The sequence below is a fragment of the Lathyrus oleraceus genome, chromosome 3 (assembly GCF_024323335.1).
Source record: "Lathyrus oleraceus cultivar Zhongwan6 chromosome 3, CAAS_Psat_ZW6_1.0, whole genome shotgun sequence".
Classification (NCBI taxonomy): domain Eukaryota; kingdom Viridiplantae; phylum Streptophyta; class Magnoliopsida; order Fabales; family Fabaceae; genus Lathyrus; species Lathyrus oleraceus.
Window position 1 is genome coordinate 31,945,717 of NC_066581.1, and position 25,431 is coordinate 31,971,147.

The 25,431-nt window shown below is 42.2% G+C and overlaps 1 pseudogene; it reads right to left on the bottom strand.

The window, feature by feature from the left end:
* Positions 1 to 23,288: 23,288 nt before the first annotated feature.
* On the bottom strand, positions 23,289 to 23,388 carry LOC127133738 (uncharacterized; annotated as a pseudogene).
* Positions 23,389 to 25,431: the final 2,043 nt, after the last annotated feature.

Consider the following 25,431-nt stretch of genomic DNA (forward strand, 5'->3'; position numbering starts at 1 on the left):
GTGCCTGCCCAAGTAACAGGACAGGTCTTCCAGACTACATGCAGTCAGAAAGTTATACCTCAAGTGGTTAAGCAACCAAGCAACAACACAAAGCAAGTTCAAAAGAACTTTAGCAACTAATGTACCTGAAAACAATCTAACTCAGTCAGTACACAACTCACAAAGTCAAACAGACAATCCAAAAGTCAACAGACATAGTCAAACAGACAACAAGTGCAAGCTACAATGTGCAAGGCACAAGCTCAACTCAAATGAGCTAAATCACCTACAAAACAACTCAACGTTAATCAACATCAACCAAATAGGCCACTCAAACCAATGAATCAATCCTCTCATGGCCATATGCTTCTTGTCCTGAAAACAAAGCTCAAACATAAGCACAAACCACTAGGACAAGGCCTAGGGTCAAAGTGGGAGAAATAATCCAAAACAGAACATGAAAATTGACATGAATCAAGCTCAATCACTTAAGAACAATCCAAAAGGTCTCATGTCAATAGCATCAACCAAATTCATTTTACAAGTTAAATAAGACAAAGCATGCAAATTGGAAACTCATTGAAGCAACAAAATGAACAAATCCACATCAATTCAAAAATGATTCAATAAATCTCAAGAAAAATCATGGCTAAACAGCACACATCACATGAGCATCACACAAAAATTCAAGGCATTTGGACAAGTTTAAGCGTGGAAATCAAATTCATCAAGTTGAGCGAGCAATGGCGTGACACACATTGTCACACCTACATTAACCAGATCATATCTAACCAACCAGAAATGCTAAAAATGCAAACTCAACACCAAAAGGTCCCTAAAGATGTCTATTTTAAGCATGCAAAGTTTCAAGAGCATTGGGTTAAATCTCATCATTTCACAAAGAAAATGGCAAGCAAGGTACAAGATAGCACACATGTGAACAATCCCTAAGCAAAATTAAATTCCAACCGTGCACAATTTCTGGAAAAATAGTCATAAAAAACTAGAAATCATAAGGAACAACATGCAAAAATTCCCAGGTCATTTGGATCATCCATCAATGAGTTATGAATTTTTTAAATGAATGAAAAATTAAAAAAACATGAACAACGCATAGCATGAATGGCATGGGAAATGGAAAGAAAATGCAAAGGCATATTGGAAATAGCCAGAGCCAGGGATCGAACCGGCTGCGAATTTAAATGAGGCGCGTTTCTTAATGAAACGCACCGTTTCACTAAGTACATGTGGCAGCGAGAAGCAATTTGGACCAATCAGTACGCCACGCTGAGTACACGTTGGACCAAGGCATGGTGAATAACACGAAAACACATGCACCAAGTGCTAAAACAGATCAAACAACGCCTGGAAATAGAAACCCTAGGATCTTCATCATGTTCATCGTGATTTTCCATGTCAAGAACAATAATGCTCAGAAATTCAAAATTCACACATCATTAGATTCATCTTTCCACGTACGTCAACAATGAATGATCAATTTAACCTAATTCTCATTAACATGAATGGATCGAGCAAAAGAAGTTTCGTAGGTCAAACTTAAAATCCTCATAACTAATTCATTTCTGCATGGATTTCATGGATTTAAAGCTCAGATTAATCACCAATGAAAGATCTACCATAAGCATACAACAATTTCATGAATCATGACATTCGAATTCTGACCTTAATGGAAGTGCAAAAGTGAAACAGGTTGATTCAAGCCTTGAGAAGTCCGAACAGATCTTCCTCAGCTCTTGTATGATGATTTGGATGAAGGCTTAATGCTCAATCATGCTTGATTTGGCCAAAAAATCCAACTGCCATTGATGGATGTGAGCTTCAACAGTCCTCAAATCTGCATGAAATCCTTCGAATCTTGCTTCCAAAATGCTCTTCAATGCTTGTGGATGAAGGATTAATCAAGAACAAGGCAATGTTTATGAAGAAATTTGATGAAAAAGTGAGAGAACCAAATGAAGAAAATTGTGAAAATGGATCTAGATCTGAGAATTATGAGGTGTTAATCCAATTTCTATTATGATTATGCTATATATATGTTGTGCTAATGAAACTCTTAATCACAATTAAGCCAATGCAAGTGGATTAAGCTAAAACCAAGTATTTATGCAAATTGTCCAATTCACCCTCATGTATGTAAAGCAATGCTACAGTACCCGAGTTTGGCTTGGAATTCATTCAAAAATCTATTTTGAAGCAAATGCAATTGGTGGGAAATGAAAACAATGCATAATTTTCAAATTTGGATTTTCCCTCCAAAATTCAAAGGAAAAGTCCAATATTTTTGTGATCAAAATGCATGGAATATGATGCATGAATTGGATAGTGCATGTCAAGAGAGAAATGTTGCAAAAAGAACCATCTCATTTGGCCTTATGGTTTGGAAGTTATCCTCTTTTGAAATTCAAATTTACTTGACCATGATTGATCCATATCTCTTCAACCATACATGAGAAATTCATGTTCTTGGACTTTTTAGAAATGGGAGAACAAGATCTTCAACTTTCATGTTGGACAAAATCTCATTTGAAGCTTGCTTCATGATGTAAACTTGAGGAGAAAACCCTTCCATTTTTGGCAATTTCAAATTACAGGTCACTTACTATTTTTGGAAACTTTTCATCTGACCTCAAATTCTTCATGGTTGATGTTTGCAATGTCAAATGAGACTTGTATGGACATTAATGAGGCATCTCTAACCATCTCCCACCTTCAAATCCATGATTGAATGCAGAGTTGACTTTGGTTGACTTTCTATGGTTTTAGATGAATTGCATCTTGACTGATGAGCTTTGAACATCCAACCTTTGGCCAAACCACTTCAAAATGATCCCTGGGTCACATGAACTCATTGAACCAACCATAGGGCTTTGCTTCCATAGGAACTGCACTTGCTTGATTGCACAACTGAATCTCATGACCAGTCTTGACTGATGACTTGATGAACTATGCAATGGACAATGCAATGTTATTGACCTAAAAATGAAAATGTATGTACAAAATAAGAGGTGCAAATTTGAGGTGCTACACACCTCAACACTGGGGAACTGATTCCACCGCTGCACCTTAATCAAGGCAGCCAGAGTAGCCAAAGCATCTGCTAAAGGGTTCTCTTCTCTCCGCACATGATGCAATTCCACCTTGGTGAAAAACGTCAACAATCTCCTCGTATAATCGCGGTATGGAACTAAATGAGACTGATGCGTATACCATTTCCCGTTAACCTGGTTCACAACCAAAGCTGAATCTCCATAAATAACAAGGTTCTTGATCCGCAAATCAATCGCCTCTTCAATCCCCAAGATGCGAGCTTCGTATTCAGCTACGTTGTTGGTGCACTCAAACGTTAGTCGGGCAGCAAAAGGAATGTGGGATCCTTTCAGCGTAACCAAAACAGCACCAACACCACTACCATTTATGTTAACGGCCCCATCAAACATCAGAATCCATTCGGATTCAGGGCCAGGCCCCTCCTCCGGGATCGGTTCCTCACAATCTTTCGATTTGAGAAACATGATGTCCTCATCGGGGAATTCAAACTTCATCGGTTGATAATCCTCAATAGGTTGCTGGGCGAGATAATCAGACAATACACTCCCCTTGATTGCTTTCTGAGAGGTATACTGAATATCATATTCAGTCAAAATCATCTGCCATCTCGCAACCCGTCCGGTCAATGCTGGCTTCTCGAAAATGTACTTGATTGGATCCATCTTGGAAATCAATAAAGTGGTATGAACCAGCATATACTGCCTCAGTCGGCGAGCAACCCAGACCAAAGCACAACAAGTTTTCTCGAGCAGTGAATATCTTGTTTCACAGTCGGTAAACTTTTTGCTAAGGTAGTATATGGCATGCTTTTTTCGACCAGACTCGTCATGCTGCCCCAATACACATCCCATAGACTCCTCAAGGACCGTCAAGTACAGGATTAACGGTCGTCCCTCCACAGGAGGCATCAGAATCGGAGGCTCTTGCAAATACTCTTTTATCTTTTCAAATGCCGCTTGGCAATCATTATTCCACCTGACCGTTTGATCTTTTCTTAACAACTTGAATATTGGTTCACACGTGGCTGTTAGGTGAGATATGAACCGTGAAATATAGTTCAATCTACCTAAGAAACCACAAACCTCTTTCTCTGTTCTCGGTTCAGGCATTTCTCGTATTGCTTTTACTTTAGCAGGATCAACCTCGATTCCTCTTTCGCTTACTATAAACCCCAGCAATTTACCGGACCGCACTCCGAAAGTGCACTTGTTTGGATTCAACCTCAATCTGAACTGTCTCAGCCGGTCAAACAACTTGGCCAGATCTACCAAATTCCCCTCTTCTGTCTGGGACTTTGCTATCATGTCATCAACATAACATTCAATTTCATGATGAATCATATCATGAAACAAAGTCACCATGGCTCTCGGATAAGTAGCACCGGCGTTCTTGAGACCAAATGGCATCACCTTATAACAAAAAGTGCCCCACGGTGTGATGAACGTTGTTTTCTCCATATCATCTGGCGACATTTTGATTTGATTATAGCCAGAAAATCCATCCATGAAGGAAAACACCGAGAACTGAGCTGTATTGTCTACCAACACATCGATGTGAGGTAACGGGAAATCATCCTTCGGGCTAGCTCTATTCAAATCCCGGTAGTCCACACACATTCTCCCCTTCCCATCGTTCTTTGGGACTGGCACAATGTTTGCAACCCAAGGCGGATAATTAGTGACAGCTAGGAAACCAGCATCCCACTACTTCTGCACTTCCTCTTTAATTTTCATGGCCATCTCGGGTCGAGTTCTGCGCAACTTCTGCTTCACTGGAGGACAATCTGCTCTCAACGGTAGCTTGTGCACAACAATATCGGTATCCAACCCAGGCATATCTTGATAAGACCAGGCAAAGATATCAACATACTCTTTCAACAATGCCATCATTCTGCTCTTGACACTTCCCTCCAAAGAGGCCCTAATTTTCACTTCTTTTCTGACCTCGTCGGTACCCAAATTCACAACCTCAACTTGCTCCTCGTGCGGCTGAATCACCTTCTCCTCTTGTTTTAACAACCTGGCTAATTCCTCCGGCAGTTCACAATCTTCTTCGCCTTCTTCTTCAGCATGATAGATCGGATTGTCGAAGTCATATGAGGGTGTAACAGGATTGTTATCAATGAGATTCGGCGAATGATCGCATCTGCATGAATGTTGATTCATGCATTGCTTTAGAACCGGAGCGAGACAAATTGAAAAGGAAAATGAAAACATTGCCATTTTTATTTTTGTTTTTAAACTGCAAAAATAAATGAAAAACAGGGAACACCGCTTTTAATTGAAAAACATCCATTCATCACTGATGCAAAAAATTGCAAAATGAAACATGAGGCGACCCCTTACAATGAACCATTACGTTTCGGGCAAAACGTATGGCTTCCATGCAAATAAAATTGAAAACATAAAATATTACTCTTCAAGTAGAGTGACAGTGATGATCTTTTCGGCCTTTCAGTTCTGGACTTCCATCCCTGGTACGCACGGCTTTATCCATTGATCAATCTCACAATCACTGTCGACTTCTTCACTCACCATACAGATGTGATCTGGATCCAGCATTCCAGCACTGGTGAACGTGAATGACGGACGACGTCCTCTACCTTGTCCAGACGAGCCTCGGCCCGGCTGATAACCCCCTTCAAATCTATCCTTCTTGGCGACGATGTCCATTATCTTCCCCCAACCTGGAGCTTCCCCACTCTTCACCACTTCAGCAACCTGCTTATACGAAGAGATGGACGGCTTCTCCTCTTCTTTGGCAAAAAGAGAATTCTCCACCTTAACGGTTTCGAATGCTTGACTTGGCGTTTCCCATATCTCACCGTCCATTTCAACATACTTGAACGATGACAGGTGGCTGACGAAGATATCCTCCTCTCCGCAGACTGTGACGACCTGCCCGTCCCAGATATACTTCAGCTTTTGGTGCAAAGTCGAAGTCACTGCCCCAGCAGCATGAATCCACGGTCGACCCAACAGGCAACTGTATGCCGGCTGAATATCCATGACATAGAATACCGACTTGAACACCTCAGGCCCAATCTTCACCGGGAGCTCCACTTCTCCAAACACAACCCTCTTCGAACCGTCGAAAGCTCTCACTATTAGGTCCGTGGGCGTCAAGATTAACCCTTCACAGTCCAGCTTCACCAGGGCTTTCTTTGGAAACACATTTAAAGATGAGTCGGTATCAACCAACACGTGCGAAAGCACGACCCCTTTACATTCCATAGCAATGTGTAAAGCCCGATTATGATTCCTCCCATCCATAGTTAGATCTAAATCAGTGAAACCCAGCCCATGGCTGGCATTGACATTTGACACCACCGTCTCTAACTGATTAATTGTTATCTCCTGGGTAACATAGGCTCTCTTCAGGATTTTCAACAAAGCCTCCCTATGCCCTTCGGAGCTTAGCAACAACGACAAGATTGAGATCTTGGATGGGGTCTGCTGCAAATGGTCAACGAGCTTGTACTCTGACTTCTTGATGATTCTCAAAAATTCTTCAGCTTCATCATCAAGTTCTTTCTCCGACCCACCAGGCGCCGGTGTCACCACAGGAGTACCTTCATTTATCACTTGTTTCCCTTTTGCCCTGGCTAAAGCCTCTGCCCTTTCTTTCTTTTCTTTTTCTCCTTCCCCACTTCTCAAAGCATCAGGAGCAAACAACCTCCCACTGCGAGTGAAACCACTAGGTCCGGCATTATCCACCTTTGAAACGGTGGTTTCATCCGCAGTCTGATCCTCCAACTTCTCCCCATTACAATATACTTCTCCACCATAATGCCACGACACGGCATCATCTTTGTTATAAGGAATCGGCCCAGGCACCGTGATAGTAACTGGAGCCGCGTCTGCCAGCGTTGACAAATCAACCGGGTCGAAATAAATGGTTATGGTGGAGACATCTTCCTTCCCCAAATCCACTTTCTCAAATTTGAGGCTTCCCTCATCCATCAGCCTTTGGACAACCTCCCTCAAGAAAACACACCCATTGGTAGCAACAGTGCACGCAGCACAATAGTCATCACATCCCGGGAAGACCCCGCTCTTCAACAATTGTCTTTTGACCTCAGCCAACGGAGTCTTCAACTGGTCTACACTCATCAGCCTGATTCTGCCCTCTCCAGAAATTGCATTCACCCCCATTTGACCATGCGCGGGCATGGGATTAGCATTCACATTTGGAGATGGAGCAAAGTTGATAGCTTTAGAATCCACCAAGTCCTGGACCACATGCTTAAAAGCTTTGCAATTTTCCACATTGTGTCCAGGGGCACCTGAGTGAAATTCACATTTGGCGTTCTCATCAAAACTGGGAGGCCTCTGATCAGGTCTCAACGGAGCCAACGTTCTCAGCTGAACCAACCCCAAGTCTTTCAGCTTCTTCAACAAGAATGAGTAGGTCACAGGTGGCCTATCAAATTGACGATCGGTCATTTGCCCTCGCACCTGATACCCAGCCCTCTGCGGTCTCTGTTGAAATGGCTGCCGTTGTTGTTGCGGTTGTTGTTGCTGTTGTTGTGCAGGCTGATTATCAGCAGGAATGGTTACCGCAGCAGTGTGCTGGTAGTAACGATCCCTACTCTTCCCCCTCTGAGCATACACAACACTGGTATCACCCTCCTTCTTACGTTGGCCATTTCCAAAGGGTTTCTTCGATCCAGACGACGAAGCACTACCCTGAATCTTCCCCAGCTTTAACCAACCCTCGATTCTTTCTCCGGCCACCACAATATCAGCAAAATTGGTAACCGGGCATCCAACCATTCTCTCAGCAAAGGTCCCCTACAGGGTACCCATAAACAGATCTGACATTTCTCGATCTACCAATGGTGGTTGAACTCGGGCAACTAGCTCCCTCCACCTCTGCGCAAATTCTTTAAACCCTTCACTAGGCTTCTGAGACATACCCTGCAGCTGGGTACGACTAGGAGCCATGTTAGTGTTGAGCTGGTACTGTTTAAAGAATGCATCTCCGAGATCTTGCCAGCTTTTGATATCCGAAGATTTCAGCTTGGTGTACCATTCCAAGGACCTTCCAGACAGACTGTCCTGGAAAAAGTACATCCACAACTTCTGATCCATTGTATAAGCAGAAATCTTACGGACGAAGGCCTGGAGATGAGTTTCCGGGCAAGAACTCCCATTGTATTTGTCAAATGCAGGCGCTTTAAACTTCTGTGGGATCACAATCCCCTCAACCAGCCCCATATTCGACATATTGACCACCCCCGGAGTAGCATGATTTTCCAAGGCCCTGATCTTCTCCGCCAGCACCTGAATCTCTTTGTTTGGTGGTTGGGCACCGTATTGCCCAAACTGTTCATTAAGCATGGAGAACTGATCTTCCTCTCTATCCTCCTCGGCCCCGAAGAAAGGAAGAAACAGACTGTCCTTCAGATTGTTACCCATCGGACCTGGTCCACCACCTGTGGCACCACCAAAACCCCCAACATTATTAGTCACTACACCAGCAGTTGTCTTTTTTCCCAGATCTCCTCCATCCCTGGAACCACCAAGGCCATGGTTAGAGACACCCTCTAGATTGACACCACTGTTGGCAGCCGAAGCCCGCTCGAGCTTCTCCACTTTATCAGCAAGTGCTTTTTGCCCCACGGCAAACCCTTGCATGACATTGATCAGTTCGTTCATCTTCTCCTTCAGCTCGAGAAAATCTGCGTTGGGTAGATCCATTAGCCTGGGTGTGTTGCGTCTGGTAAAGTATCTGTGCGGACGAGTTGTGTGCAAAGGAATGACTCTACGTGCGCGAGCAATGATTCCTGTAACAATCAAGCACGTTAGAAACTGACACCTGCAAAATAGAAAACCAGTTATTATGATTCATGCATGAATGCAGTGTCTATCCATATGAGGAACACTCTGTCTTTCGATCCTGGCTTCATCGAGACAGATAATAATCCGGCAGCGATATTCTGATATTTAATCATTTGGTTTCATCATACAGATCAGAGAATTATGATTTAGCAAAGACATCACCCAACCATGTCTGTGCTGAGTGCGTGAAGCAATGGCAAAGCAAAAAAGCTTGAAGATCGATCACTGAATGAAAATAACCATTGTATACCAAAAGTGCGCAATAAGAGCGAGAGTCATACATCGGGTCTAATACAAATCAAATACAATTCTCCAGAATCAGAAAGAAAATACAAGCAAGTGAATTCCGTCAACAGGCCTGACAGTAATCCACACAAATGAGAAAGGTCTAGTCTGACGAAGGTCCCACAGAAGGCCCTACATCATCAACCATCCTGGTAAACTTCGCGGCAAACCTGAGCTCGGTATTCTCCTGCTGCAATCTCCCTATCTCCTTATGGTGAATCTTCATCTATCTAAAGTAATGATCCCTCTCGGCAAGATAATGATCTCTCTCAACAATGATCTTCACGTTCTCTGTTTCCTTAATCTTCAACTTTGCCTCCCATTCAGCGATAACGATTTTGACTCTGTTTTCCCTCTGATCCCTCACAAGGATTTGTCTCCTCTTCTCATCTTCAATGACCTTAGAAGCTCTATCTAACCTCTCCTTGGTGATGTCATGCTCCCTTGTAGACGACTCCAATGCTTGACTGATCTTGCGGTAATAAGCAGTGTCTATCTCAAAGCGCTTCACTTCCATGGCATGTCTCTTATCCTGATCTTCTATTCTCCCTTTGATTTCCTGATTAGCCATCTGAATTATAGCAACACTCATCTCCAACTCAGTCTTCTCTGCTTGCAGCTGATCTCTGGCTTTTTTCATCTCAAGGAGCTCTTCCATGCTGACAGAAGAACGCGGCCCCTCAATCAATGGACACCAAGGATCACCTCCAGGAAATGGTAGATGGGTGAGCTCAATCCTCTTCCTAAGCCAATCATCAAATGGAGGAAGAGACCTGCTATTAATCTTGCCAAAAGGAACCTTGCCCTTCCTCTGAACGTCACGCCACTCATCAGACACTTGCCTCAACTTTGCCTGATTGCCCTCAATTGGGAAGTAAAAAGACTCCTGAATCTCTCGTCCGAGAGGAGGACCCTCCACAACAAACCCCATCTGTCTCCTAAGAAGCACCGGGTTGTAATTAATGCAACCTTGAACTCCAATAAGAGGTACATTGGGAAGACTCCCACAACTGTAAATGAAATCCCGTCCGGCCATACCATTGTGAGTCCAAGCTATGTCCTTGGCCCGCAAACCCATCAGTCTGATTGACCACTTGACAGTAGGGTCAAGAAAGACAAAGGCACCTCTAGAAGGCAAATACCCCATGAACCATTTGTACAGCAGCTGAGCACAACACCGGATCAATCCACCACGCCGCTTCTCATTCCGATTATGGACCGAGTAGTAGACATCCCCAACCAGGGTAGGAATAAGATTCCTCTGCATAAACAACCTGATGGCATTAATGTCCACAAAGTTCTTCTGGTTAGGGAACATGATGATTCCATATATGCTCACAGCAATCAAAGTACAAATGGTCCTCCAATTACCCACAATAGCATGCTCCTTAGCTTTAGCCTCCAGGAAACTCAGATGAAAACCAGGCAATTTTCCCTTCTCCTTCAAACCCCCCTTAGTCATCTCTGGGCTCAAATAAAGAGCACGAGAAATCTCCACAATATCAGGTTCCCCCTTAGTGGCATAGAATGGAATCTGATCTCTGATCTGCATACCCAGGATGCTGGCATAGTCCTCCATCAAGGGTCCCAATAAGTAATCCGGGAAGACGAAACATCTCAACCCAGGGTCATAGAACTGGAGAAGAGTATGAATGGCACTCTTATCTGTGTCAGTAAGCCTGAAAACCAACTTCAGAATACCACCATAAGTCTCACGGAACAACCCCACATGGTCAGGTGTAATCAATGCCATCATATCTCTCAGCACACCAATCTCTGGGTCGAAGAAACTGTAGACGACGTCATCTTTCAAACCGGTCCTCATGTCTGGAACAAAGAAGTCTCTCAACCAGGATCTCGATCAAGAATGTCCCCTGCATATGGATAAACATGAGTTAGATGCAGATAAATGCAAAATGTGAATGATGTTGATGTATGAATGCAATGCACTGTGCCATCCTCAAAGTCATCTGAACATCCACTGTACTGAGTTACAGCCTCTGAACTGATCACAACCATCTGAGGTAATGTGCAATCATAATTCCGACTTAGGGTTCTGAAATAAACGGAACCGAAGAATATATCACCATCACCACTGTCACCACATAGAAGACACTGAACTGATAGCTACAATAACCTCTGAATCAACCCAGGGAATCCTGAAATAAACGGATCCCCACTAATAAATACCACGGACATAACTCCGGCGTCTCAGGAATAAATATCCATAATCCGACTGAACCAAAGTCACCATCAAAGTCACCATCAGAACATGCATCTGTAAGAATAAACCCTCCCCTCACGGGTGAATTCTAATCAGGTCATCCTAAGGCGGATAATGATCTCGACAATCGGGCAAAGATACTCAACGGGTTTGCCCTTTTGGGTGTGCCGCTGCAGCTCTCTTAAGATCGTCTAAACCAAAGATCCGGGAAAAATCGGTCATCGAAGTCAATAGCTCAGATGAAGTGACTCAACCAAAGTGGATACTCCACAAAGGAAGAGTTACCTCAAAAGAGCCTCGTCCGGCTTGTGGTATGTCACGTCGCCCAAAGCATGTTGACCTAACATGAGAGGCAACATGAGACCACACTAATCCTAGGTGTATACTCGGGCCTGGGTTTTAGCCCCACTCAGAACACCCACCCCAAACTCAGAGGAACCAACCTGTACAGAGTCAGCACAATGATAGTATGATGCATGCAAACATTTATGCAAATAAATATACAACATAATAATCATAAATGCAATAAATACAACAACACAAGCAACCTAAACTATCCTAGAGAGCACTAGGAGAGACTCGCCTAGGGAAGATGGACCAGCAAGAGGTCAACTTCTAAAATTCCCCAGCAGAGTCGCCAGCTGTCGCATCCGCGAAAATCAACCGGCGGGAAAAACAAAACAAACAGAGCCGCCACCGTGCGTTATTTATCCCAAACGAGGGAAAGGAAACGCTCGAAGTAAACCTGGAAAGGAAATGGTCTTACGACCGAAGATTACAGGGTAAGGGAGTCGGTTACGCAAGGGGAAGGTATTAGCACCCCTCACGTCCGTCGTACTCGACGGGATCCACGCTCAAAAGAATAGAAGAAAGGTTGCTAAACGCTGCTCAAAAGAATGCACGCACACTGGAAAAAAACACAGATGGAAGAAGAGGGGGAACGGGCTCGCTAGGATATCGCATCCTATGCCTACGTATCTCATCTGGAATGAGAATTAGAGCTACCGTAGTTCAGCTCACGCACGCCAAACAAAACACAAACAGGAAACCGACTGCCAATCGCTGGACTTATGTCAGACTCCACACAAACAGGCAAACAGGGAAACCAAATGCCAACCACTGGACCTACATCAGACTCCGAACCAACAAACACACACAAGAAACCAACTGCCAATCGCTGGACTTACGTCAGACTCCAAACACACACATAGGAAACTGACTGCCAATCGCTGGACTTACGTCAGACTCCAAGAAAACAAGAGGTTAATCGGACGCTGAGTCGTCAAAAGCAACAAAAAAGTTGAACAAACAAGCTAACAGGGAGTCTGGTACTTAAGCCTGCTAGCTGTCAAGCAAAGACACACCAAAAAAAGGAAAAGGGGGCCCGGAGAGATCTCGTACGATCTCCCGCCTACGTACCTCATCTGGTATGAGGATCAGGGCGACGTAGTTCGCCTTAACAGGGGAGAAACTTCTAACCTAACCAGAGACTGGGAAATTGTAGGTGTTTAATTGGCTGCATTATATTGTAAAACACTAGCTGGTTACAAATGTCTTGATTGATGTCATGACATAGTATGTATGTGTGACTACATTGTAGGTTAGAATATCTAACTGTACTCTGATGTCTTGACTGATGTCATGACACACTCGAGTAGTTACTGCAGGACTAGCTAACACAGGATATATTGAATGTCAAACTGGATGCTGTGACATTCATACCTGTCAACAGATACTAAGGAATAGAACAGCTAGTGTTCTGTTAGAACTTAGTATTTATGTCCAGTCTGGTTATCAAGTAAAGACCAGATCAGGCATGAGGCCTACTGACTGAATGTCAAACTGGATGTTATGACATTCATTGACAGCAGCTACTGAACATTAGACAGAGTGGTGTTCTGCTATACTTCAGCATGTAACTTAGTTTGTTATTCAAGAGAATAACAGAACTAACTGAAGGCCAAATGTGTAAATGTTAAGTTGGACACTTTGACATTTATTAATGTAAGCTGTTACTGTAGTATGGTCTTTTTGATCATGTACAGGTCAGCAAAATTGTACAGTCTGTTTTCTGGAAAAACAGACTCAGCATATGGACCTTGATGTCAAGCTGAATGTCGTGACATTCATGGCTGACAGCATATGCTATATTGTAGGTTGTTCAATTTTCTGTTTCAGCTTTTTCTCAGGCTATTCTTCAGGGATTCAACAACTGAGAGAAAATCCAGGAAATCAACAACCAAGCTACATTCAATGAACCTAACAAATAGCCTATCTGTTAGTAACCTAAATGTTGAATTTATGGGAACTCGCGTAACCTTAAATTCAGGAGAATACAGGTGCAAAAGCCCAGGGTACTGCAATATAAAAGGAAGGCGTTCCTTCATTCAATTTCAGGGATTTTGAGGCGTGAAGATTTTGTGTGTCCATCATACTTCACTGCTGTATTTTTGTGAGTCTTGTATTAGACGTATCTTGTAAGCCAAGCCATTATCAAGTAGATGATAGTTGTGGCATAGGGTGTTCATTGAGTTGTAAGTGTTGTGTCACTCAAAGCTTTTAAGCGTGAGTGCTGTGTATCTTGATTAAAGCTGTGAAGCACAATCAAGAGTTGTTTGAAGTGTGACTTCAACTTGTCTTTAATATTGTTTAAAGATAGTAATCACTGAGGTGATTGAGGGGGAGTGAGTAGGAACTCTGATCTTAGGTTAAGATTGAAATTGCATTGGGTAGGGATTAAGTGATAAGTTGTAAACGGGTGAGTTTAGCTTTGAATTGATACTACTAATAGTGGATTTCCTCCCTGGCTTGGTAGCCCCCAGATGTAGGTCATGTTGGACTGAACTAGGTAAACAATTACTTGTGTTATTTACTGCACTTACTGTTAAGTTCTGCATAATTCCTGTCTGTGCAGAATTGGATGTCATAACAACCCGTGTGACATCCAAAGTCTGATAACTAGAATTTCAATTGGTATCAGAGCAGGCACCCTGCCTGTGAATTTCTGGGTGAGATCTAGGGAAGTTACTTTCTAGTACCATGGACAAGGATTTAGGACACTCAAACAGACCACCCATGTTGGATGGCTCTAATTATGATGACTGGAAGCCTCGTATGATAGCCTTCTTAAGGTCTCTAGACATCAAAGTCTAGAGAGCTGTCAACAAAGGATGGGAACATCCAATGAGGACAGGTGAAGATGGAGTCAATGTGAAGATTCCTGAAGAAGAGTGGGACAAGGAGCAAGAGGCATTAGCTCTTGGAAATTCCAAGGCCTTGAATGCATTGTTCAATGGAATCAGCAAGAACATCTTCAGGCTGGTACACCACTGTGAACTAGCTAAGGAAGTTTGGGATACCCTCAAGGTAACTCATGAAGGTACTTCCAAGGTGAAGATGTCCAAACCTCAGATGCTGACCACCAAGTTTGAAAATCTGAGGATGAAAGAGGATGAGACTATTCATGACTTTCACATGAATATTCTTGAAATTGCAAACACCTCTGGTGGAGTAGGTGAGAAAATGGCTGAAGAAAAACTTGTAAGAAAGATTCTCAGGTCCTTGCCTAAGAGATTTGCTATGAAGGTCACAACCATAGAGGAGGCGCAGGACATCTGCAACATGAAGGTGGATGAGCTCATTGGTTCCCTCCAAACCTTTGAAATGGGCTTGGGTGAGTATGCTGAGAAGAAGAACAAAAGCATAGCTTTTGTATCTAATGCTGAAGAGGAGTCAGAAGCAGGATATACTGGAGGTGATGAAAGTATATCAGAAGCCTTATCCATGCTTGGGAGACAGTTCAACAAGTTCGTGAAGAAGATTGATCAAAGAGGTAGACCCAATGTCAAGAACATCCCGTCTGACATTAAGAAAAGATCAACTTCTGATGAGAAGTTCAATCACGGCAAGGGAATCCAGTGTCATGGTTGTGAAGGGTATGGACACGTCAGAGCTGAATGCCCTACTTACCTCAAATTGCAAAATAAGGGGTTAGCTATCACATGGTCTGAAGGAGACTCTGAAAGTGAATCTGAAGGAGAATCTGCCAAACATGTCATTGCACTAACCAGTGTTTGTGCCTCTGAAGATGACTCAAGTGCAGATGAACTGACCTTTGATGAACTTGCTGCAGCCTATAAGAAGTTGTGTTCCACCAGTGCAGAAGTGCGTGCACAAGGAGAAAAGCAAAAGAAACTCATCAAGGAACTGGAAGATGAGAGACAGAAGCAACTGTCTGTCATAGAGGGTCTAAATGGTGAGATAACCTTGCTGACCTCCAAGCTGAATCAGATGACTAAATCCATCAGAATGATGAATAAGGGAACTGACACCTTGGAAGAGATTCTAAAGGTGGGACAGCAGTCTGGAACCAAATTTGGCCTTGGATTTGGGAAAAGATCCTCAACTGAATACAAACGCCCAAAGGCTAAAGTTCAGAAGTTCAAGCGGAAGTCAAAGCCAATGTCTCAACATCGAGGAACTAGGATGAATGATCATCAGAAGAGGAAATACCAGGAGTGGAGGTGTCACCACTGTGGTAGGCTTGGTCATATAAAAGCCTTCTGCTACTGGATTCATGGTTTCCCTAACCAAGCCTTGCATGTCAGGCCTAAGCATAAAACACATAAGCGCTATGTTCCCATTAAGAAGCAACAATGGTATGCTAGGATAACACACACTGCTCTAAGGGCTTCTACCAGAGAAGACTGGTACTTTGACAGTGGATGCTCAAGACATATGACTGGTATGGAAAATCTACTGGTAGATATTCAACCTAACACTACCAGCTATGTGACCTTTAGTGATGGTGCCAAAGGAAAAATAAAAGGTGTGGGCAAACTGGACTGTTCTGGAGTGCCAAAACTGAATAATGTGTTGTTAGTAAGAGGACTAACTGCAAACCTCATCAGCATAAGTCAGTTGTGTGATCAAGGGTTCCATGTTCAGTTTACTAAGGAGCTATGCATTGTGACAAATGGTGACAATCAGGAAGTTATGAGAGGAACCAGGTCCAAAGATAACTGCTACCTGTGGGAACCTGAAGTCTCTAACTTTTCCACAACATGCTCCTCAGCCATGGAAGAACAGGATGTGAAGCTGTGGCATAGACGTCTTGGACATCTCCACTTAAGGGGAATGAAGAAGATTATATCCAAGGAAGCAGTCAGAGGAATTCCAAAGCTTCTGATTGATGAAGGAAGAGTCTGTGGAGAATGCCAGGTGGGCAAGCAAACCAAGATGTCACATCCGAAGTTGGGACATCCCACAACCTCCAGAGTTCTGGAACTGTTGCACATGGACCTAATGGGACCTATGCAGGTTGAAAGTCTTGGTGGGAAGAAATATGCATACATGGTGGTGGATGACCATTCCAGATACACGTGGATAAGCTTCATCTGAGAGAAGTCAGATACATTTGATATCTTCAAAGACCTGTGCATAAGACTTCAAAGGGAAATGGACAGTTGTGTGGTCCGGATTAGAAGTGATCATGGTACGGAGTTCAAGAATTCCAAGTTTGATGAGTTTTGCTCGTCTGAAGGAATAAGTCATGAGTTCTCCTCCCCTATAACTCCTCAGCAGAATGGAATAGTTGAAAGAAAAAATAGAACTATTCAAGAATCTGCCAGAGCAATGATTCATGCAAAGAAGCTCCCCATGCACTTTTGGGCTGAAGCAATGAATACCGCATGTTATGTTCACAACAGAGTCACCTTGAGAAAAGGAACCTCCTCCACTCTATATGAAATATGGAAAGCCAGAAAACCCACTGTGAAGTACTTTCATATCTTTGGAAGTAAATGCTACATTCTCACAGATCGTGAACAGAGAAGGAAGCTAGATCCCAAAAGTGATGAAGGTATATTTCTGGGATACTCCACTAACAGCAGAGCCTACAGAGTGTTCAACTACAGGACCAATGTCCTGATGGAATCCATAAATGTCATTGTGGACGATAAAGAGGAAGGAACCGATGTCATGGAGGATGTTGAAACATTCCTTGACAGTTCAACTGACAGTCCAGTCAAGTCTGAAGAAGTACAGGAACCTCCTCCTGAATGTGAAGTAGATGCAACCACCAAAGTGCCATCTATCAGAATTCAGAAAGACCACCCTAAGGATCTTATCATAGGGGATACCACCAGTGGTGTAACTACCAGGTCAAGAGGAATAAACTAAAATTCCTGCTTTGTATCCAAGGTTGAACCAAAGAATGTGAAAGAAGCCCTGACTGATGAATACTGGATCACTGCCATGCAAGAGGAACTTGAGCAGTTCAAAAGGAATGAAGTCTGGGAGCTAGTTCCAAGACCTGAAGGGACCAACATCATTGGTACCAAGTGGATCTACAAAAACAAATCTGATGAGAAAGGAGTAATTACTAGGAATAAAGCAAGACTAGTAGCTCAAGGATACACTCAAGTTGAAGGGGTAGATTTTGATGAGACATTTGCTCCTGTGGCTAGGCTTGAGTCCATCAGATTGCTGTTGGGGGTAGCATGCATCCTGAAGTTTAAGCTATTCCAAATGGATGTGAAGAGTGCATTCTTGAATGGCTACCTGAATGAGGAAGTCTATGTGGAACAACCTAAAGGGTTATGTGATCCTAACCAACCGGAGCATGTACACAAGTTGAGGAAAGCCTTGTATGGGTTGAAACAAGCACCTAGAGCATGGTATGAAAGGTTAACCGAATTTCTGACCTCAAATGGTTACAGAAAGGGTGGCATAGATAAAACCTTGTTTGTGAGTCTAGTGGCAGAACTGACCTATTTCCTTGGAATGCAAGTAAACCAAATGGAGGACTCTATGTTTCTCTCCCAAAGCAAGTATGCCAAGAACATAGTTAAGAAGTTTGGTATGGATAATGCTAGGCACAAGAGGACTCCTGCTCCCACTCATCTGAAGTTGACCAAAGATGATGGAGGGCCTAGTGTTGATCAATGCTTGTATAGAAGCATGATAGGTAGTCTGCTGTACCTAACTGCAAGTAGACCTGACATTTCTTATGCAGTTGGAGTGTGTGCCAGATATCAAGCAGGGCCTAAGGTGAGCCACTTGAATCAAGTCAAACGGATTCTCAAGTACATCAATGGGACCTGTGACTATGGGATGCTGTATTCACATGGGTCTGAGCCTGTCCTATCTGGGTACTGTGATGCTGACTGGGCTGGGAGTGCTGATGACAGAAAAAGCACATCAGGTGGATGCTTCTTCTTAGGAGACAACCTCATATCTTGGTTCAGCAAGAAGCAGAATTGTGTTTCTCTGTCCACTGCAGAGGCTGAATACATAGCTGCTGGAAGCAGTTGTTCCCAACTGGTTTGGATGAAACAGATGCTCACTAAGTACAATGTCACTCAAAATGTCATGACATTGTTCTGTGATAATCTCAGTGCCATCAATATCTCCAAGAATCCCATCCAACACAGCAGGACCAAACATATTGACATTAGGATTCACTTCATCAGAGATCTGGTGGAAGACAAGGTGATCACTTTGGAACATGTAGCCACGGATCTTCAACTGGCTGACATATTTACAAAGGCTTTGGATGCTACTCAGTTTGAAAACTTAAGGAGCAAACTGGGAATATGTCTCTCTGAGACCTTATAGCAACCACTGATGGTTGGGATAAATTGTTTAATATCTCTTCCTATTAAACAATTTGTACTAGGCCATGATTGGTCAACAGATCATAGCTATGCTACTTGCAACAAGGGTGGATACAAGAGGGTAAGGAGACACCCTACTGTGAGAAGGCCAATGTACCTGCAGGAGTTCAAGGATGCTGTTCATGCAGGAGTGGTTCTGGATGTCAGAAACAAAATCATGGCATCTGATATGGTGGTACCTACTATAAAGCAAAAGTGGGTGATTACTTGATCAAAGCTGTGAAGCAAGATCAAGTGGATGGTAACTTGGTTGAAACTGTGAAGTAAAACCAAGTCTGTAACTCTGTCGTTATTCTCTGGTTATGGTGTTGGCTTTGGCAACATTTTTGACAAAAAGGGGGAGTAACCCCTGACAAACAGAGTGGGTCTCTACAACAGACTCTCATGACGACAGATTCCTCCCCTGCAGCGATTGTGTGTTGAAGTTTAAATTTAACTTTTGTATGTGTGTGTTGTTGTGTGAAGTTTTTATTTAACTTCCATGTGTGTGAGTGTGCTGCCACTCTGAGTGTATTAGCTAGTATTATTTCCTGCTAGGTGTGTGATTCCGCTGCTATGAACTCTGTTATGGGGATCAAAGTGTTTTAGCCAAAAAAATTGCCAAAGGGGGAGTTTGTAGGTGTTTAATTGGCTGCATTATATGGTAAAACACTAGTTGGTTACAAATGTCTTGACTGATGTCATGACATAGTATGTATGTGTGACTACATTGTAGGTTAGAATATCTAACTGTACTCTGATGTCTTGACTGATGTCATGACACACTCGAGTAGTTACTGCAGGACTAGCTAACACAGGATATATTGAATGTCAAACTGGATGCTGTGATATTAATACCTGTCAACAGATACTAAGGAATAGAACAGCTAGTGTTCTGTTAGAACTTAGTATTTATGTCCAGTTTGGTTATCAAGGAAAGACCAGATCTGGCATGAGGCCTACTGACTGAATGTCAAACTGGATGTTATGACATTCATTGACAGCAGCTACTGAACATTAGACAGAGTGGTGTTCTGCTATACTTCAGCATGTAACTTAGTTTGTTATTCAAGAGAATAACAGAACTAACTGAAGGCCAAATGTGTAAATGTTAAGTTGGACACTTTGACATTTATTAATGTAAGCTGTTACTGTAGTATGGTCTTTTTGATCATGTACAGGTCAGCAAAATTGTACAGTTTGTTTTCTGGAAAAACAGACTCAGCATATGGACCTTGATGTCAAGCTGAATGTCGTGACATTCATGCCTGACAGCATATGCTATATTGTAGGTTGTTCAGTTTTCTGTTTCAGCTTTTTCTCAGGCTATTCTTCAGGGATTCAACAACTGAGAGAAAATCCAGGAAATCAACAACCAAGCTACATTCAATGAACCTAACAAATAGCCTATTTGTTAGTAACCTAAATGTTGAATTTATGGGAACTCGCGTGACCTTAAATTCAGGAGAATACAGGTGCAAAAGCCCAGGGTACTGCAATATAAAAGGAAGGCGTTCCTTCATTCAGTTTCAGGGATTTTGAGGCGTGAAGATTTTGTGTGTCCATCATACTTCACTGTTGTATTTTTGTGAGTCTTGTATTAGACGTATCTTGTAAGCCAAGCCATTATCAAGTAGATGATAGCTGTGGCATAGGGTGTTCATTGAGTTGTAAGTGTTGTGTCGCTCAAAGCTTTTAAGCGTGAGTGCTGTGTATCTTGATTAAAGCTGTGAAGCACAATCAAGAGTTGTTTGAAGTGTGACTTCAACTTGTCTTTAATATTGTTTAAAGATAGTGATAACACGAAATTATATCGCTTTTTAAGACTTAATTCAATTAAATTATTTTATCATTTACGCTAATTTATCCCATTTCATCAGATATTATGCAGTATTTCTTTTCTATTTACATCAGGTACCCATTTTGAAGCAAAAGTGAAAAAGGGAAGAAAAGGAGGTGTAAAAAGCAACAAAAAGGAGAGAAAAGGAACCAAAGGCCAAAGCCCAGCCCAAAGCGCACAAGTCACCAATGCTGTGCCTGTGACGGACGTCACAGGACGCGTGACGAGCGTCACGCGAAGTAGCTTTGTGACGGACGTCACACATGGTGTGACGAACGTCACACAACCCCACTACCTTTGTGGCGCAAGTATCGCCCTCAGAAGGACTTGAAGAATAACGTTAAGGAGTTGGTCTCCTATATGCACGCCGTGGATATAGCCACGCTGAAGAATGGGAGAAACGGAATGCTGCTACCAAGGCTATTATAAATAGCCATCTCACAAACCAAAAGAAGGGAGAGTTTTTGCACGCTCAGTTTTGCGGAAGCTCTGCCAAATTTATTTTTCACGCCTTTGCCTATTTTTCTTCCTTTCCAGCATCGTCCACTTTATTTATTTTATTTTGCAAGCTTTGTTTCTTTTTCCCTTGCAATTTATTTTCCCCGTTCTTAGCTTTTAGATATTTTTCGCGTAGTAGTTTCTACACCGGAAACTACTGGGCAACTTTATACCGGATTTAACCTTACGTTATATTCGAGTTTTTTATTTCCTTGATTTAATTTACCGTTTAATTGAAGAATCGAAGAACAAATCCTACCGGCTTGTGGAGGAGTGTTCAAAGACCATTGTATTACGCATTCAGGTTCTTTAATAGCTATTTAATTTTTAATGTTTTATTCTACTGTTTATTTACATTGCATGCCTGGAATGAGTCTGTTTATGCATGATATAGATTCTTATTTATTTAGCATGTCTGGCTAATTTGCCTAGGTATCGGTATGTAAAGTAAGCAGAAAGAGGGATCAAAACTAAGTCGGTCTATTCAAACTTAAAATTAGAATCAATCTTTTTATGGTCTTAACTTACAGGTTTAATAACAAGATTTTTTACAAAAGTAAAAGACATAAAGAAGTTGAAACCAACAGAGCGAGAGTTTGAGGTTTTAACTGGACAGTGTAAGTTAGTCATTAAATCTATCTCAGGGCGAGAGCAAGTTTTAGAATTAATTAAATTCTGACCTTTTTCCAAAAAGTATTTTTAAAGATTGAATGTGAGGACGAGAGTTAAGCATTTAGATTTAATTGTATAACCTAAGTCAACAGAGCGAAAGTTTGAGATAAGGGTGTTTAAAACGGTCAGTATTTTCTTAAAAAGAGTTTCTGCAACTTTATTGTTTTCAAAATATGATTTTTGACTTAATTATAAGTGACAGCAACATTAACATAAGATCATGGTTTCTTCAACAGAGCGAGAGTTTGAGATAAAACCTTTAACCAATAAAGTTAGTCGAAACGATTTATTTTAAAACCGAGAGACCGACAAGGAATTGATTCCCTAGTTTTGACGAACTACATACCGATATCCGTTTTATTAATATTTAATCTAGATCTTAGTTTAGCTCTTAGCTCCTTTCCCAAACAATCAAACATTTTCACCTTAGATTTACATAGTAACCTTAGATAACGGTACATCGATTCATAAGTCCCTGTGGGATCGATATCTTTTAAAACTACGCGATAGAACTGTGCACTTGCAGTTTGTATCCCATTCTCGACTCACACAGTCGAGCGATCAAGTTTTTGGCGCCGTTGCCGGGGACTTCTATTCAATCGATATCGTAACTCTTCCGTTACGCTGTAGAGACTAAGGTTTCTTTTTCCTTCTATTCTTTCTTTCGTTGATTTGTATGCCACGCACTCGCTCTCAAGGCGAACCGCTCTATTTACGAATCAACGATATCGAACTATATCTCCGAGTCTTACGACGAATTCGGGAATATCGTGCTGAAAACAATCTCCCTCCTATAAACCTTCCTGATATCAAAAACGTTTTTCCTTCTTTAACCGAGATGGCAGAACCAGCTCGTGCTCTTAGAGATTACGCCGCTCCATCGCAAGATGAACCGCATTCAAGTATTGCTCCGCCCGCAATCGAAGCAAACAACTTTGAACTTAAACCTTCACTGTTGCAGGCTGTGCAACAGAACCAATTCTCTGGAAATCTTACCGAAGATCCAAACCTTCATTTATCCATATTTGTTCAATATGCTGATACTGTTAAAGCTAATGGTGTCACTTCAGAGGCAATTCGACTTCGTCTTTTTCCTTTCTCATTAAGAGATAGCGCTAGAAGATGGCTTCAATCTCTACCTTCCAACTCAGTCACCACATGGAACGAGTTGAAGAAAGTTTTTCTTGCCCGATATTTTCCGCCAAGCAAAACAGCTATGTTAAGAGCCCAGATAAACGGATTTAAACAGAAAGACAACGAGTCTCTTTTCGAAGCATGGGAAAGATACAAAGACATGATGAGACTTTGCCCACACCATGGTTTGGAAGACTGGTTAGTAATTCACACATTTTATAATGGTCTCTTATACAATACAAGGTTAACAATAGACGCCGCTGCAGGTGGTGCACTAATGAACAAACCTTATGCTGATGCTTACCAGCTTATCGAGAGCATGGCCCAAAACCACTATCAGTGGGGAACCGAACGAACAACAGTGGAAAAACCTCAACCGAAAACTGGCATGTACGAGATAAGTAACCTTGATCACGTTAATGCAAAAGTGGATGCTTTGGTCCAGAAAATTGAAAGTTTAAACGTATCACCACCAACCGCCGTGGTTGCTATAACTCAGAATTGCGAGGTCTGTGGAATCCAAGGCCACACTCCTGCGGAATGTCAACTCTTGACTGGAATCCAAACAGAGCAAGTAAACTATGCTCAAGGAAGCCCCTATTCGAATACCTATAACCCAAATTGGAAGAACCATCCAAACTTTTCATATAAGAGTAATAATGCTTTATACGCACCTGGACAGTCTCCGAATCAAACCCCATCTATACCTCCGGGATATCAGAAACCAAATCCTAACAATAATACCCCTAGAAAATCCAACTTGGAAATCATGATGGAAAACTTTATAGCTTCCCAACAACAAACCAATAAAGATTTCTTAAACCAGAACATACACACTGGCGAACAACTTAAACAACTAGCAAGCAAAGTAGATGCCTTGGCTACGCATAACAAAATGTTAGAAACCCAAATATCTCAAGTAGCTCAACAACAAGCACCTACTGCTGCACCAACCGGTACATTCCCTGGACAGCCCCAACCTAATCCGAGAAGCCAAGCTCATGCAATTATATTAAGAAGTGGAACGGAAGTGGAAGGACCGTCTGATCCAAGGATAGAAAACCAAAACCCTAAGAAATCTACTGAGGAAAGTGAACCTAAGGAAAAGGAAGAGAGTAATAAGGATACCCTAGAAAAGAAGGAACCTTATGTACCTCCACCACCTTACAAACCACCTATACCTTACCCTCAAAGGCTTGTTAAAACCAAAGATGTAGGCCAATTTAGAAAATTTGTCGATCTCCTTAAGCAATTAAACGTTACAATCCCATTTACCGAAGCTATTACGCAGATGCCCTCATATGCTAAATTCTTAAAAGAAATTCTTTCTAATAAAAGGAAACTTGAGGATAGCGAAACCGTTACACTCCCTGCCGAATGTAGCGCTATAATCCAAAACATGCCCCCTAAACTCAAGGATCCGGGTAGTTTCTCTATACCCTGTCACATAGGAAAATTTGTCATCGACAAAGCCTTATGCGATTTAGGAGCCGGAATTAGCGTTATGCCTCTATCCATATGTAAGAGACTGGAAATGGGAGAATTAAGACCGACCAAGATGTCTGTACAACTAGCGGATCGTTCCATCAAATATCCTGTAGGAATCCTTGAAAACGTTCCCGTACGCATAGGTCAGTTTTACATTCCCACTGACTTCACAATTATGGACATTAGAGAAGATGATACTACACCTATTATACTAGGAAGACCATTCTTAGCAACTGCCGGTGCAATCATAGACGTAAAACGAGGACGACTCACCTTCGAAGTAGGTGAAGAGAAAATTGAATTCATTCTTTCCAAATTCTTGAAAGCACCTGCAATAGAAGATACATGTTACTTCATGGATATCATCGATGAATGCATAAAAGAAGCAGAGTCAGGAGAAGACAAATCATCAGACTATCTTTTAGAAGACAAATCTAAACAATGCTTAGCAATAACACCAGATCCTACGCAGTGTCTTAACAAACCAACCCCTGATTTGAAAACACTTCCCAAAAACCTGAGATATGAATTCCTAGACTTAGAACTTGAACGACCTGTGATAGTCAATGCAGATCTAGGAAGACTCGAAACAGAAAAACTCCTACATATCTTAAGAAAATATCCAACCGCACTAGGATACCACATAACCGATCTTAAAGGAATAAGCCCTTCTATTTGTATGCATCGCATCATGTTAGAAGAAGACGGTAAAACCTCTAGGGAACACCAGAGAAGACTAAATCC